This window comes from Pristis pectinata, chromosome 3 (assembly GCF_009764475.1).
Source record: "Pristis pectinata isolate sPriPec2 chromosome 3, sPriPec2.1.pri, whole genome shotgun sequence".
Lineage (NCBI taxonomy): Eukaryota > Metazoa > Chordata > Chondrichthyes > Rhinopristiformes > Pristidae > Pristis > Pristis pectinata.
Window position 1 is genome coordinate 10446376 of NC_067407.1, and position 14589 is coordinate 10460964.

At 42.6% G+C, this 14589-nt stretch overlaps 1 pseudogene; it reads left to right on the plus strand.

Annotated features, from left to right (window-relative positions):
* LOC127568922 (calcium-activated chloride channel regulator 1-like) overlaps positions 1–14062 on the plus strand; it is a 32624-nt pseudogene extending 18562 nt beyond the window's left edge.
* Positions 14063–14589: the final 527 nt, after the last annotated feature.

The following is a 14589-nucleotide window of genomic DNA, read 5'->3' on the forward strand; positions in this document are numbered from 1 at the left end:
ATGCATTGAAAGTTGAGATTGATAGCTTTTTAGAATATATGGGGATCAAGGGTTATTGGGGTCAAGTGGGAAAGACTTGAGATAGAGGATGGACCATGATCTTATTGAATGACAGAGCAGGTTTGAGGAGATCTTTGCTGTTTGCATTTCTTATCTTCCAATGTTCTGAATCGATTGCTTCATAGGTACTTCGTGCAGACGATGGTGCTGCAATTGGAGATGAAATCATATTACTGGTTCTTGGTGAGGACAGTGGAATAAGTGGTTGCTTTGCAGAAGTGGAGCAAAGTGGAGCTATAATCCACACCATAGCAATAGGGATAAATGCAGCCGAAGAATTAGAGCAGCTCTCCGTTATGACAGGTAATCAACGTTGATAGCCTCTGTAATTCTTGTTTTAAGTTCTGTAGCAAGGGGGTTAATGGGTTTACAATAGAGAATGCTTGGCCGTGCAATCACCACATGGAAAATGCCAGCTGTGCTATTGGGCATTTGGCAATGATCTTATCACACATCCATATTGTTGGTCACCAACATATAGGGGCAGTAAGCTAGGCTCTCCTTGTTCCCATTGGCTAAACACTTGGATCAGTGGGGAATGGCTACATTCCAAGATGTGCAGGTAGGTTAATTGGCTACTGTAAATTACCGCAAATGCTTCAGCGTATAAGGGTATTATGGGAGTTGGAATGGAGTTGATGAGCATCTGAGATAGAACAGATAACTGGGAAATAAGTGGGAGAATGGGGTTTCTCTTCAGAACCAGCATAGACAATGGGATGAATGGCCTCATTCTGTGTCATATAAAGTTATTTTCCTCATATCCTCGTACCTGGACACCATCCTGTCACCCCGGTACAATCCCTTTCCACCTGCGTCCGTGACACATCACAGTCTCCTATTCTTCCATAGCTTTAAGTTCTCCTGCACGCACAACCTCATCTTCACCATTGACGTCCAGTCCCTATACACCTCCATTCCCCATCATGACGGCCTCACTGCACTCCACTTCTTTCTTGACCAGTGGCAGAAACAGTCCCCTTCCACTAACACTCTCCCCCACCTGGCTGAACTTGTCCTCACCGTTAATTACTTCACTTTCAATTCCTCTCACTTTCTACAGACCAAGGGCATAGCTATGGGCACTCGCATGGGCCCCAGCTATGCCTGCCTCATTGTTGGCTACATTCAACAGTCTCTGTTCCAAGCCTACTCCAGCCCCATTCCTCAACTCTTTCTCCACTATATCGACGACTGCATTGGTGCCAACTCTTGTACCTGTTTCATAAATTTCGCCACTAATTTTCACCCAGATTTCCAATTCACTTGAACTATCTCTGACACCTCTCTCTCCTTCCTCGATCTTTCCATCTCCATCTCAGGAGATTCCTTATCCATTGACATCCTCTACAAACCCACTGAGGCCCACAGCTACTTCGATTACAGCTCCTCCCACCCTGTCTCTTGCAAGGATGCCATCCCTTTTTCTCAATTTCTCTGCATCTGCTGCATCTGCTCCCATGATGAGGCTTTCCACTCCAGGACATTCGAGATGTCCAACTTCTTTTCTAACCAGGGCTTTCCCCCGACTGTGGTCGAGAGAGCTCACACTCGTATTTCTGCCATTTCCCGCACCTCTGCTCTCACCCCCTTCCCTCCCAGACCTAACAGGGATAGGTCCCCTTTATCCTCACATATCATCCCAACAGCCTAGGTATCCAACACATTATTCTCCCCCACTTCTGCCTTTTCCAACGGGACCCCACCACCAAGCATATCTTCCCCTCCCCACCCCTTTCTGCCTTTCGCAGGGACCGCTCTCTCCGCTACTCCCTAGTTCACTCCTCCCCCCCCCCCCCCCCCCACCCATCCCACTCACACCCCGGGAACTTTCCACTGCCCTCGCCATAGGTGCAACACGTGCCGCTACACCACCTCCATCAACTCCATCCAGGGATCCAAACAGTCCTTTCAGGTGAGACGGAGATTCACCTGCACCTCCCTTAATATCATCTACTGCATTCAGTGCTCCAAGTGTGGCTTCCTCTACATTGGTGAGACCAAACGCAGACTAGATGACCGTTTTGCAGAACACCTGCACTCTGTCTGTAACTGTGATCTGCATCTCCCCATTGCCAGTCATTTCAACTCCCCCTCCCACACTATCACTGATATGACAGTCCTTGGTCTCCTCTACTGCTAGAAGAATCCCAAGTGCAAACTGGAGGAACAGCACCTCATTTTCCGTCTTGGAACCTTGCAGCCTAATGGCATGAACATTGAATTCTCCCACTTTAGGTAATCCCCCCCGCCCCCGCACCATGCTTCTTCTTCCCATTCCTAACCTCTATTTTTCTACCTTTTTCCCTTATCTCCTTACCTTTGACCCATCCCCCGGTGGATCTGCTCTCCCCTCCTCCCCCACACCTGCCTATCATTATCTCTTACCTGCATCTACCTATCATCACCTTGTGCCCACCCTGCATCCCCTCTTTTGTCCACCTATCACTGGTCTGCTTTTCCCTCCTATATATTGGGCTTCCCTTTTCCTATCTGTAGTCCTGACCCAAAATGTTGACCACCTGCTTTTCTCCACGGACGCTGCCTGGCCTGCTGAGTTCCTCCAGCATCATAGTGCTTTTCATCGAGATTCCAGCATCTGCAGTTTCTCTCAAATTATTTTCCTGACTACGGATGCTTGTGATTCTTGAATATGAATCCCTAAATCTTTTTGGACATCTACTTTTCCCTGTTTTTCACTATTGCAAGAAGACCCAAAACCCTCCGTTTTGGACAAAGTGGACAATTAGCTCTGCTGCCATAGTTTGTCTCACTCATTTATCATTGTTTCTTTTACACTTCCACCTACAATACTTACTATCTCAAGACATCAGTAAATTGGATATCAGGCTCTTCAAAGTGATAAGTACGTCAGTAATGATAAACAGATGACATCCCAGCACAAATCCTTGTGGTAAACCTCCAGTCTGTTTTCAACTTAGCTAAATATCTCCACTAAAATAGTGGATGAAGGAATTTTAAATGTATGCATCATACAATCATGCTTTCATAGCCCATTGCTAAGGAAAATTAGTTTCTGCACTGAATGGGGTGTGTAAATTTGTTTCATTGTGTAAATACTGGAAGTATCATATGTTGTCTGCAATATATTTGGTTAAAAAGTTTCTGTTCAACAACTTGATACAAATATTCATAACTTTTTACACAAAGATCCCAAACGTCAACTATAAAGATGGGAGTCCTGTCTATAAATCCACAATAATGAAAACAGTTACATTGTTTTATTCATCTATAGGATAAGGACATTTTTGGCAATGCCAGCATTTATTGGTCATTCCTAACTGCCCTTAAGAAGATGGCACTGAACTTATGCAGTCCATAAAATCTACAAGCAGGAAATGGCCAAACAGCCCTTTGAGCCTGCTCTGCTGTTCATTAAGACCACAGTTGATCCTATGCCTCAAGTGCAGTTTCCTGCTTCATTGCCCTATCCCAGGTACTCTGAAACCCTATTGATCTCAGTCTTGACTATACAAAGTGATGAAGCAATCCACAGCCTACATCCTACCCAGATTGTTCCTGGAAAACAGTAAAGTTAAAACCTGTGCTAATATGTTAAATACTTTTATTCCCAAGTAAATTTTTCAATCATCAGAGTCCTGTCAAATTGCAAAAACCTACAGTGTCTGTAAGTTTCAGTTGGCACTGACCATTTTGTATTATCTGTGTTGATCATAAAGCTTGTTCATTCTGCAGGAGGGTTACAGTTTCTGGCTGCTTGTAAGTGGATTAATTGATGCATTCAGTGGATTAGTATCAGCAAATGGTGACATTAACCAACAGTCAATCCAGGTTTGATTACCTTTCAGATACTTGCTTTTCAATTATTATTCTCGCTAACTGATTGCCCTAATATAAAGTAACAATTCTATGTGTTTGGTCTCAGCTTGAAAATTCAGGAACAAGAATTGGCAAGGACACATGGTTCAATGGCACAGTTGTTATTGATAAGACTATTGGGAATGACACTTTTTTTGTGGTAACTTGGGAGGTACAGACTCCTGATGTGTTTGTACATGACCCCAGTGGAAAAATATACAACAACCATGACTTCACGATAGATCAAACAGATCACACAGCCAACCTTAAGATTCAAGGTACTGCACAGGTATGTTCAACATTAATCAATAGCCCAGATTTTCCTAATAAATGCCAGTAAATCAAGGATGTGGAAGTCCTGAACTTGTTTGGCAATAATTGGCTCCATATGTTTGAAAGCTATTTGGTCGTTGCCTTCCCCATGCAGTCCAATGGCTAAGCTTAATTTTGCTGTGATTCCCCAACCCTCACTCTCAGGAATCAGCTCAGATCCAGCACCAGGGTATTTAATTATTAATAGTCTTCAAATATTTCTCACCATCAAAGGCAAACTGGAGATGAGCCAGCAAAGCTGGAACCTAGGCTTGGCTGGGCTGTCAAAGTTCTTAGGGGAATCTCAGAGAAAGTGGTAGTGATTAAAGGCCTGTAAAACCTGGACCATTCACTCTGTTTCTTTGTTCCGCTGCTGAGTATATTTTATACTTTTGGCTTCTGCTTTGCAGTCTATTTCCCTGTGATTAAGCCATTTGTTCTCACAGACACCTCCAGCTTTCTGACATCAGTCCTCATTCTGCACAGGCCAGTTGTCTATCTTTAATCAGGTGAGCACACACTGCAGGTGGAGCAATGCAAACATTTTCTTTTCCTGCCTATTCCCACACTGTGAACAATATCTATCTGTGAGATATTGTTATATATCTGTCCCCCCACCCCCCCCACCATGCTTGTCTTCTTCCCTTTCCTAGCCCATCTCTCTTTTTTCTATTTTTTTTCCTTACTCTCCTTACCTTTGACCCATCCGCTGTTGGTTCTGCTCTCTGCTCCTCCCCTGCACCTGCCTATCACTATCTCTACACCTTGTGCCCACCCTGCCTCCCCCCTTTTGTCCACCTATCTCTACTCTGCTTTTTCCTCCTATATATTGGGCTTCCCCTTTTTCTGTCTTCAGTCCTGAAGAAGGATCCTGATCCGAAATGTTGACCGCCTGCTTTTCTCCACGGATGCTGCCTGGTCTGCTGAGTTCCTCCAGCATCACAGTGTTTTTCATCTAGATTCCAGCTTCTGCAGTCCTTTGTTTCATCTGTCTGTGAGGTACAATTTTCAGTGCATTTGTGAGTAAGTTGGGAAGGAAAATTAATTCAATTTATATTCAAGTCAACCAAGGGAGGCATCATAATTAAGTCACTCGAGACTGATTTCACACAAAACATTTCTGATGACATTGTCTGAATAACAATCAGGAGTAAGTGTCCCAGCCATTCCTTCTCTCCCCAGCATGCAACATAGATCAATGTTCAAGTCTACAGAGGCAAGGAACAGAATGGAAAGGTTTTTGAGAGGGCTGCTATGTGTCTTAAAAATAATGAATGTTTGTTTCCTAGACTGGAACTTGGATCTACAGAATCCTGAATCCTGGAATGAAGTAGATCGTAACAATCACCGTAACATCACGAGCAGCAGATGCAGAAGTTCCCCCAGTCAATGTCAATGCACACATCAGCCAAAGGGATTCCACTAGCCCAATGATTATCTATGTGGAAATTACTCAAGGATTTCTACCAGTCCTGTATGCCAATGTGACAGCTATTATTGAATATCCCAGTGGTCCTCCAATTGAACAGGAGCTTTATGATGATGGCTTAGGTAGGATACATAAAATATCCCTACGAAAGGGAAAGTGCACCATTATTTTAAATATGAGTAATGTGGCTGTATCTAATTCTGGCTTCCTTTCCATGAAAATATATAAAAGAAATTAAAGCAAGTCTAAATGGCACATGCTGGGATCAGAAGAGTCATAGAGCAATACAGCACAGATACAGGCACTTCAGCCCCACGAGTCCATGCCAACCACAGTCCCCACCCAGCTGGTTCCAATTTCCTGCTTTCGGCCCATATCCCTCTAAGCCCCGACCCCTCCATGTACCTACCTAAGTGCTTCTTAAATTATACTATTGTACCTGCCTCACACTTCCTCTGGCAGTTCGTTCCATATACTCACCACCCTCTGCGAGAAAAAGTTGCCCCTCAGGTTCCTTGTAAATCCTTCTCCTTTCATCCTAGATCTATGTTAACTAGTTTTGGACTCCCCTACCCTGAGGAATAGACTGTTACTGTTCACCTTATCTATACCTCTCATAATTTTAAACATTTCCATAAGATTACCCCTCATTCTCCCAAGTTTCAAGCAACAAAGAACTAACCTGGGCAACCTCCCCCTATAACTCAGGCACTCTAGTCCTGCCAACATCCTCGTAAATCTTTTTTGCACACTTTCCAGTTTATCCATGTCTTTCCTATAACAGGGTGACCAAAACTGTACGCAGTACTCGAAGTGCAGCCTCACCAACAACTTATACAGTGTGCTACCTGTGACCCTGCTTTCAACAAACTATGCACTTGTACTCCAAGATCCCTCTGTTCCATTACACTCCCTGGTGCCCTACCATTCATAATATAAGACCTATGCTGGTTTAACTTTGCAAAATAAAATATCTTTATCTTTATTAGTCACATGTACATCGAAAACACAGTGAAATACATCTTTTTAGTAGAGTGTTCTGGGGGCAACCCGCAAGTGTTGCCACGCTTCCGGCACCAACATAGTATGCCCACAACTTCCTAACCCATATATCTTTGGAATGTGGGAGGAAACCGGAGCACCCGGAGGAAACCCACACAGACACGGGGAGAATGTACAAACTCCTTACCGACAGCGGCCAGAATTGAACCCGGGTCGTTGGCGCTGTAAAGCGATTTGCTAACCGCTACACTAATGCATCACCTCACACTTACCTGCATTGAAATCCATTTGCCACTCCTCGACCCACTTCGTTAACTGATCAAGATCCTTCTTTAATCTACGATAACTTTCTTCACTATCCACAACACGTCCTAATTTCATGTCATCCACAAACTTACTGATCAAGCCTTGTGCATTCGCATCCATATCATTTATGTAACAAGGGTCCAACACCGACCCCTGCGGCACACCACTAGTCACCAGCCTCCATTTTTAATCCACCTAACTAGCTCTCCCTGGATTCCATGGCATCTAACCTTCCACGCCAGCCTACCAAGTGGGACCTTGTTGAAGGCCTTGCTAAAGTCCAAACAGACAACGTCCACTGTCCTACCCTCATCTACCTTTCTGGTTACCTCTTCAAAAATTCTAAAAGGTTTGTCAAGAAGTCCTTTGCAATTTTCATTGCCAAGCCAATCAGGCAGCTTTGTAAGAGCATAACCTTCCCTTGACTTTCCTTTCTTTCTTTTAGGTGCTGATATTATCAGGAATGATGGTGTTTATTCCAAGTACTTCCTCAGATTTAATGGAGCTGGAAGATACAGTGTTAAAGTGCATGTACAGGGAAAGGAAAGGATCACACGAATGGCAGTCAGAAGAGGAGGATGTGACCTGACCATATCACAATACACAGAAAATGGTAATAAATATTTGACAATATCATTGCACCAAGCAGGGTGTAAAACCAGAGTGAACTACTTCTTAGCTTGTTATATGAATTAGGAGCTGCCCAGGGAACTAACATAATTATAAAAATATAGTGGAAGAAGTCATACCTGTTCTTACAGTCTTGTCAAGCTCAAAGGCAAAGGGACTGTATTGGGTGGGAGAGTGTGAGGGATAAGATTGCTTTGTTGCGTGTTGTCCTTTCTCTCTCTCTATTAGGAACATTGGAAGCCATTCCAGTGCCAACCAATCTTGCACATTTTCTGAGCATGGTATCCCTAGGCAAAGGTGCAATTGTTGAGGCTGTGTCAGAAGCAAATTTAATTCCGCAAAACAAGGAGAAAGGGATTTACAATAAACCAGATTTTTGGGCCTCCTGCCTGATATCTGGCTAACTACAAGAGAATCCAGGGGTAAATAACAGTGTGAGGAAATGATGAGCTTCTATCTGCTCCAACTCAACCACTACACACATTAGCCAAGGCCAGTTGATAACCTGCCTTGTGAAAAGCTGCAGGTGGTTATTGTAGACCAAGTCCTTTTATTAAAAGGTATTTTGGAACACAGATGTACGAGAAGGCCATTCAGCTCCACGACCTGACATCATGAGTGACCTGCTCCACTCAATAAACATCCTTTCCCTGGGGCAGGAGTAGACCACTCAGCCTCTTAAGCCTACTTTGCCATTTAATGAAATCATGGTGCTCTGTCTGCAACCTCAACTTTACATTCCCATCCACACCAGTAACCTTTCACCTTCTTGCTTTTCAAGTACCTATCAACTTCTGTCTTAAAAATATTCGAAGACTCTGCTTCTACTGTCTTTTGAGGAAGAGAGTTCCAAATATTCATTACCCTCACTGTCCTTCCTGGGTGAAACCTCAATGTTAAACAATGTTCAAGATTCTCCCACAAGAGGAAACATCGACCCTGTCACAACCCCTCAGGATCATATACTGTATACTTTAATCAAGTTCCTTCACTGTTCTAAATCTTGGCAAACACATGCCTAGCCTGTCAAACCTTTCCTCAGAAGACAATCTGCCCATTTAGGTGTCAGTTTAGTTAAATCTTCTGTGAATGCATTCACGTCTTTCCTTAGTTAAGGACAACAACTTTGCACTCAGTACTCTACCTGTGATCTCATCAATGTCCTATATAACTGTAGCATAACCTCCCTACTTTCGTATTCAGTTTTCCACAGTGATAAATGATAATATTCTGTCAGCTTTCCTCAGAATCAGGTTTATTATCAGTGACATCTGTTGTGAAATTTGTTGTTTTGCGGCAGCAGTACAACAAAAATATTACTATCAGTTACAAAAAGTTACAAAAATATTACTATAAGTTACAAAAATAAATAAATAGTGCAAAAGAGTAATAACAAGTTAGTGTTCATGGACCATTCGGAAATCTGATGGTGGAGGGGAAGAAGCTGTTCCTAAAATATTGAGTGTGGGTCTTCAGGCTCCTGTAGCTTCTCCTCGATGGTAGTAATGAGAAGAGGGCATGTCCTGGATGGTGAGGGTCCTTCATTATGGATACCATCTTCTTGAGGCACTGCCTCTTGAAGATGTCCTCAACAGTGGGGAGGGTTGTGCCCGTAATGGAGCTGGCTGAGTTTACAACCCTCTGCAGCTTCTTTCGATCCTGCACGTTGGAGCATCCATACCAGGTGGTGATGCAACCAGTCAGAATCCTCTTAACTGTACATCTACGGAAATTTGCAAGAGTCTTTGATGACACACCAAATCTCCTCAAACTCCTAATGAAGTAGAGCCGCTGGCATGCCTTCTTCGTGATTGCATCAATGTGTTGATGCTGAAGATAAATCCCAAGTTAGGAAATAGCTTTCCGAATTACTTGCTGCCTGTAAATTAGCCTTCTGTGAATATTACACTAATACATGCAAGATCTTGGCACCTTAGAGCTCTACGGTCTCTCACTATTTAGGTTATATTGTTTCTTACTTTTTCCATATTATACTCCATTTGTCAAATCTTTCTTGACTCACTTAATCTTCTATATGCCTTGGTATCCTCTTTACAACTTGCTTTCCTATCTATCTTTGGTCAAAATATCTATTAATCATTGCTCAAAGATTTTACCTGACCTGACTTTTGTCTTCAAATCCATTTTCTTGCCCATTCCCACAACTTTTGATTCCCATGTTCTCCAAAAATCCATTTCAGCCATGAATCAATGACTTAGCCTCCACAGCTATCTGGAGTGGAGAATTCCAAAGATCCACAACTCGCTGAGAGAAGAAATTTCTCCTCATCTCTGTCTTGTGGGAAGCCCCTTCTCCCAAATCTATGCTCTCCAATTCAAGCCTCTTCCAGCAGGGAAACATTCTCAAAGCAGGTACTCTGTCAAGCCCTCTCAGAATTCTGAATCTTTCAGTAAGATCTCCTCTCATTCTTCTAAACTCCAGACAACATAGCCCATTCTCAGTTTTGTTTTGCTCCTAAGGCAACCCATTCAACCCAAGACTCAACCTAGTGAACCTTTGTAGCATCACTTTATATATCCTTCCTAAATAAAGAGACTAAAACTGTTTGCTGTGCTTCAGGAGTGGTGTTAACAAGGCCCTAAACTGTTGTAGAAATACTCCCTTACTCTTGTACTCCTTCAAAATTCCAACAAAGGCCAACATTCCTTGTCCTCTTAATTACTTTGCTATATCTTTGTCTTTTCATATAGGGAATATTCAAAACCATTCAGCAAAGCTTCCGGTTAAGGAGGAAGATCTTGTGGCTCCATTAGGAGGCTTCAGCAGGGTCAGATCAGGAGGAGCAATTTCACTTCCCTCAGAAACACTCACTGTTGACTTCCCACCATGTAAAATCACAGACCTTCAAGCTACGATTGTTAAGAATAAAGTGGAACTGGAATGGACAGCACCAGGAGCAGATTATGATCAAGGAAAAGGTAAATGCTGCTGAGTTTAAGCTACATGCTTTTTATTCTTCTGGCAATGTATTGAACCAATTGTTGATAACCTCAACTGAACAACTGGAATTTCACACACTGAAGAAGAGTACCTATCCCAGGGAGAGAGGGACCGAGGAATACTGAATGTCTCAGTGTATCCCTTTTCAGTCTATAAGTTACTAAAAATAATAGGTAATTTAAATATCAATAAAGATGTTTTATTAATGATATGGCTTACAGTGCCAGTAGTAATCTACCATGGCTTTTCTCCAAATAGATGCCTCTGGGACTTAGAACATAGAACATGATGGCACAGTACAGGCCCTTTGGCCCACAATGTTGTGCTGACATTTTATCCTGCTCTAAGATCTAGCTAACCCTTCCCTCCCACATAGCCCTCTGTTTCTCTATCATTCATGTGGCTATCTAAGAGTCTCTTAAATGTCCTTAATGTATCTGCCCCCACAACGTCTGCCAACAGTGCATTCCACGCACCCACAACTCTGTGTAAAAAAAACTTAGCCCTGACATCCCCCTTATATCTTCCTCCAATCACCTTAAAATTATGCCCCCAGTCTTAGCCATTGTTGCCCTGGGAAAAAGTCTCTGATTATCCACTCGACCTATGCCTCTTATCATCTTGTACACCTCTACCAAGTCACCTCTCATCCTCCTCCTCTCCAAAGAGAAAAGCCCTAATGCACTCAACCTAAGACGTACTCTCCAATCCAGGCAGCATCCTGGTAAATCTCCTATGCACGTCTCTAAAGCCTCCACATCCTTCCTATAATGAGGCGACCAGAACTGAACACAATACCCCAAGTGTGGTCTAACCAGAGTTCTATAGCGCTGCAACATTACCTTGCGGCTCTTGAACTCAATACCCCGACTAATGAAGGCCAACACACCATACACCTTCTTAACAATCCTATCGACCTGCGCAGCAACCTTGAGGGATCTATGGACGTGGACCCCAAGTTCCTGTTCCTCCACACTACTAAGAGTCCTGCCATTAACCTTGTATTCTGTCTTCAAATTCGATCTCCCGAAGTATATCACTTCACACTTTTCCAGGTTGAACTCCATCTGCCACTTCTCAGCCCAGGTCTGCATTCTATCAATATCCTGTTGTAATCTACAGCAACCTTCTACAATATCCACTACACCACCAACCTTTGTATCATCAGCAAACTTACTAACCCACCTTTCCACATCCTCATCCAAGTCATTTATAAAAATCACTAAGAGCAGGGGTCTCAGGACAGATCCCTGCAGAACACCACTGGTCATCGAATTCCAGGCAGAATAAACTCCATCTACCACTACCCTCTGTCTTCTGTGAGCGAGCTAATTCTGAATCCACACAGCCAAGTTCCCCTGGATCCCATGCCTTCTAACTTTCTGAATGAAACTTTTGGCACTAAATCCTGTTGCACCATGAGAGAGCAATGAGTGACATGAGACATTTCTCAAAGGAGTGACAGCAATTAAGGAGCAATTAATATCCAAGGACTGATATTACCTATGACATGCTTGGTACAGTGAAGAGCAAGTCAAGCCCTGCTGCTTTGGCAGGGTATGAGTAGGGAATGTGGAATCTATGGCAGTGACTCTCCACATTCCTTCTCCTGTGACGAATTTTGGTGTGGGATGTGAGAAGCAGATCTAGAATGATGAGACCATAAAGGGCACAAGAAAATAACAATATAAAGAAAGGATTCTAAAGAATTGAACCTCCCAGGGGAAGAGTTTGTGGCGTAAAAATATTTAGGACAAAATTTATCATTGGCACTTTATTTCCTCTGAGCTATCAAGCTATGTGAGACTCAATTACTTCTTGGCTTGCTGGTTGAGGAAGAGACCATGTAATGACGGAAGATTAGAACAGATAGGTGAATGAAGGAAAATATGTTGTGGGCATTTGGAATGGGGTGGAGAAATGTTATCAGGACGAATTGCTTGCATGGAAGGTAACTGTCAACATAGGCCAAATGTTGTAGCTTACAGGGTCACTGCTTTTGAAGCTCGGTCACTGCAACAAACAGCAGCAAAGTAACAGAGTGAATATTGGCACTGATGTGCCAGCCAGTGAGTTGGAGGCTGAATTGAATGGAGATCTAATTTACTCACAAGCCACAGCAGAATCTCCATTCTATTTGTCTGAACTCCCCCACACAGCATTTATGCAATCATCATCATCCAGAACATGACTTGCAGTGTGCTTGTAGCCATGAAATAATTGAACTGCTCAATCTGCTTTGGATGATGTTGGGTGAGAAGAGAATGTTGATCAAGATGCCCAGGGAGCTCCAGTGGTTTTCATTTAAAGTATCAATGTATGTTTTTTATTTGCCTGGTAAAGCTGGATCTCAACTCATTGTCTCATTTGAGTAAATAATTGCTAGAAATGTAATGCACAAACATGTCAGCTTTAGACCATGTCATCAAATTCTGAAAAGGAAATTGAATTTGCAGTGCTCTGACCGAGAGGTGAGAGTGCTTCTACTGAGCTTAGATGTTGTTTAATCAGTGAGCTGGATTTCCTTTTCACATATTCTTGTTAATGAAATTTAGCTCTCGGGGGAAAGAATAATTCTGATTCAGACAGATTCTATTATCAGGGCCATCATGAAGGCAAACTTATGACTAAGCAGTCAGAAAATGACCTGTTGTCTATCCATATGTATGTATACATGCACAAGGAAAAATACATGGGCATATGCTTGCGCACAGACACACACAGACACGCGCGCGTGCGCACACACACACACACACAGAGAAATGCACATGCTCAAACACTCACATCCACAAACACATTAGATAAAGTGATTTACTAAGAGCATCTCAGAGGAAGAGAGAAAGAAGTGGAGGGTCAGGGAGATCTACAGAAGAAAAGGTACAAATAACAGCAATTAGGTCACCTCCTTCTTCTTCATAGGCTGTCCCTTGGGATGGAAGATAACTTGCTTCCACTCTGGTCTTGTAGGTTCTGAGGTGACTAATGAGGCCAATGTGGGAACCAGAGATTCTTCCACTGATGGGACAAGAGATGGCAGATAGAGAGAGTGGCTGGGTAGTTTGTGGGATGGTAGGCTCCTGTGTGTTCCTGATGCATGGTCTCAAGGTTCTCAACACAATCCTGAATGCTACTTCTCCACTTTGAGCAGTCATGGACCAGAAATTCCCAGAAATCAGTGGGGTGTGCCAAGTCATTATTTGTCCATTTTTCATATGTCTGTACTTTTAGTCATACAGTATATTCCATTATTTTCAAAGGTTCTTATTCTTTTCTTAGCATCTCGCTACGAAGTGAGGATGAGCGACAATCTACTGCAGCTACGGAATAATTTCTTCAGTGCTACTCTGGTTAATTTGGCCAGTTTGAAACCACGACCATATGGGTCCAGAGAAACAGCAACAATTGTTCCTGAAAATACAGAACTGCAAAATGGGGCAACTCTCTATTTTGCTGTCTGTGCATATGATGAAAATGATCTGTTTTCTGAAATGTGGCCAAGGCTTCTGTCTTCCTACCTTTAAGTGAGCATCCAAATGATGTTAATATATCAGTGATAGATTCAATTGTAGCCATTGTTGTATTTATTGTATGCTTGATTGCTTTGATCACCAATTGTGTTCTGAAGAGCTTAAGCCAAAAAAGAATCTTTGCAGATGAGGAGTAAGAAATAATTAAAACTTAGAAATGAAGTGAACAGACAGCACCTAATTAAAGGGGTTTAAAATCCTAATAAAATCAATGGGCTTGGTCTAAAGTTCCACAGTAGCTTTTCATGCTGTTTATGGTAACTTCATACCCATTAAATCCTAGGATAATGATGTAACAAGTACTTGAATGCTTTCCAGGGTTTCACTGAGTTTACATCAGGCAATCAGGAAATTTACTAGCTATTTAATTATCTTCTTGTGCGAGATATGATAAAGAAGAATAACATAACATCTTCATGACCTCAGGATGTTCCAAATAGTCCCGGATTTCCTAAAATTTGGCTCTTGTCTGTATTTTGGCAAGTATTCCTGCTCTTACACAGAAGGAATGTGTATTGTTA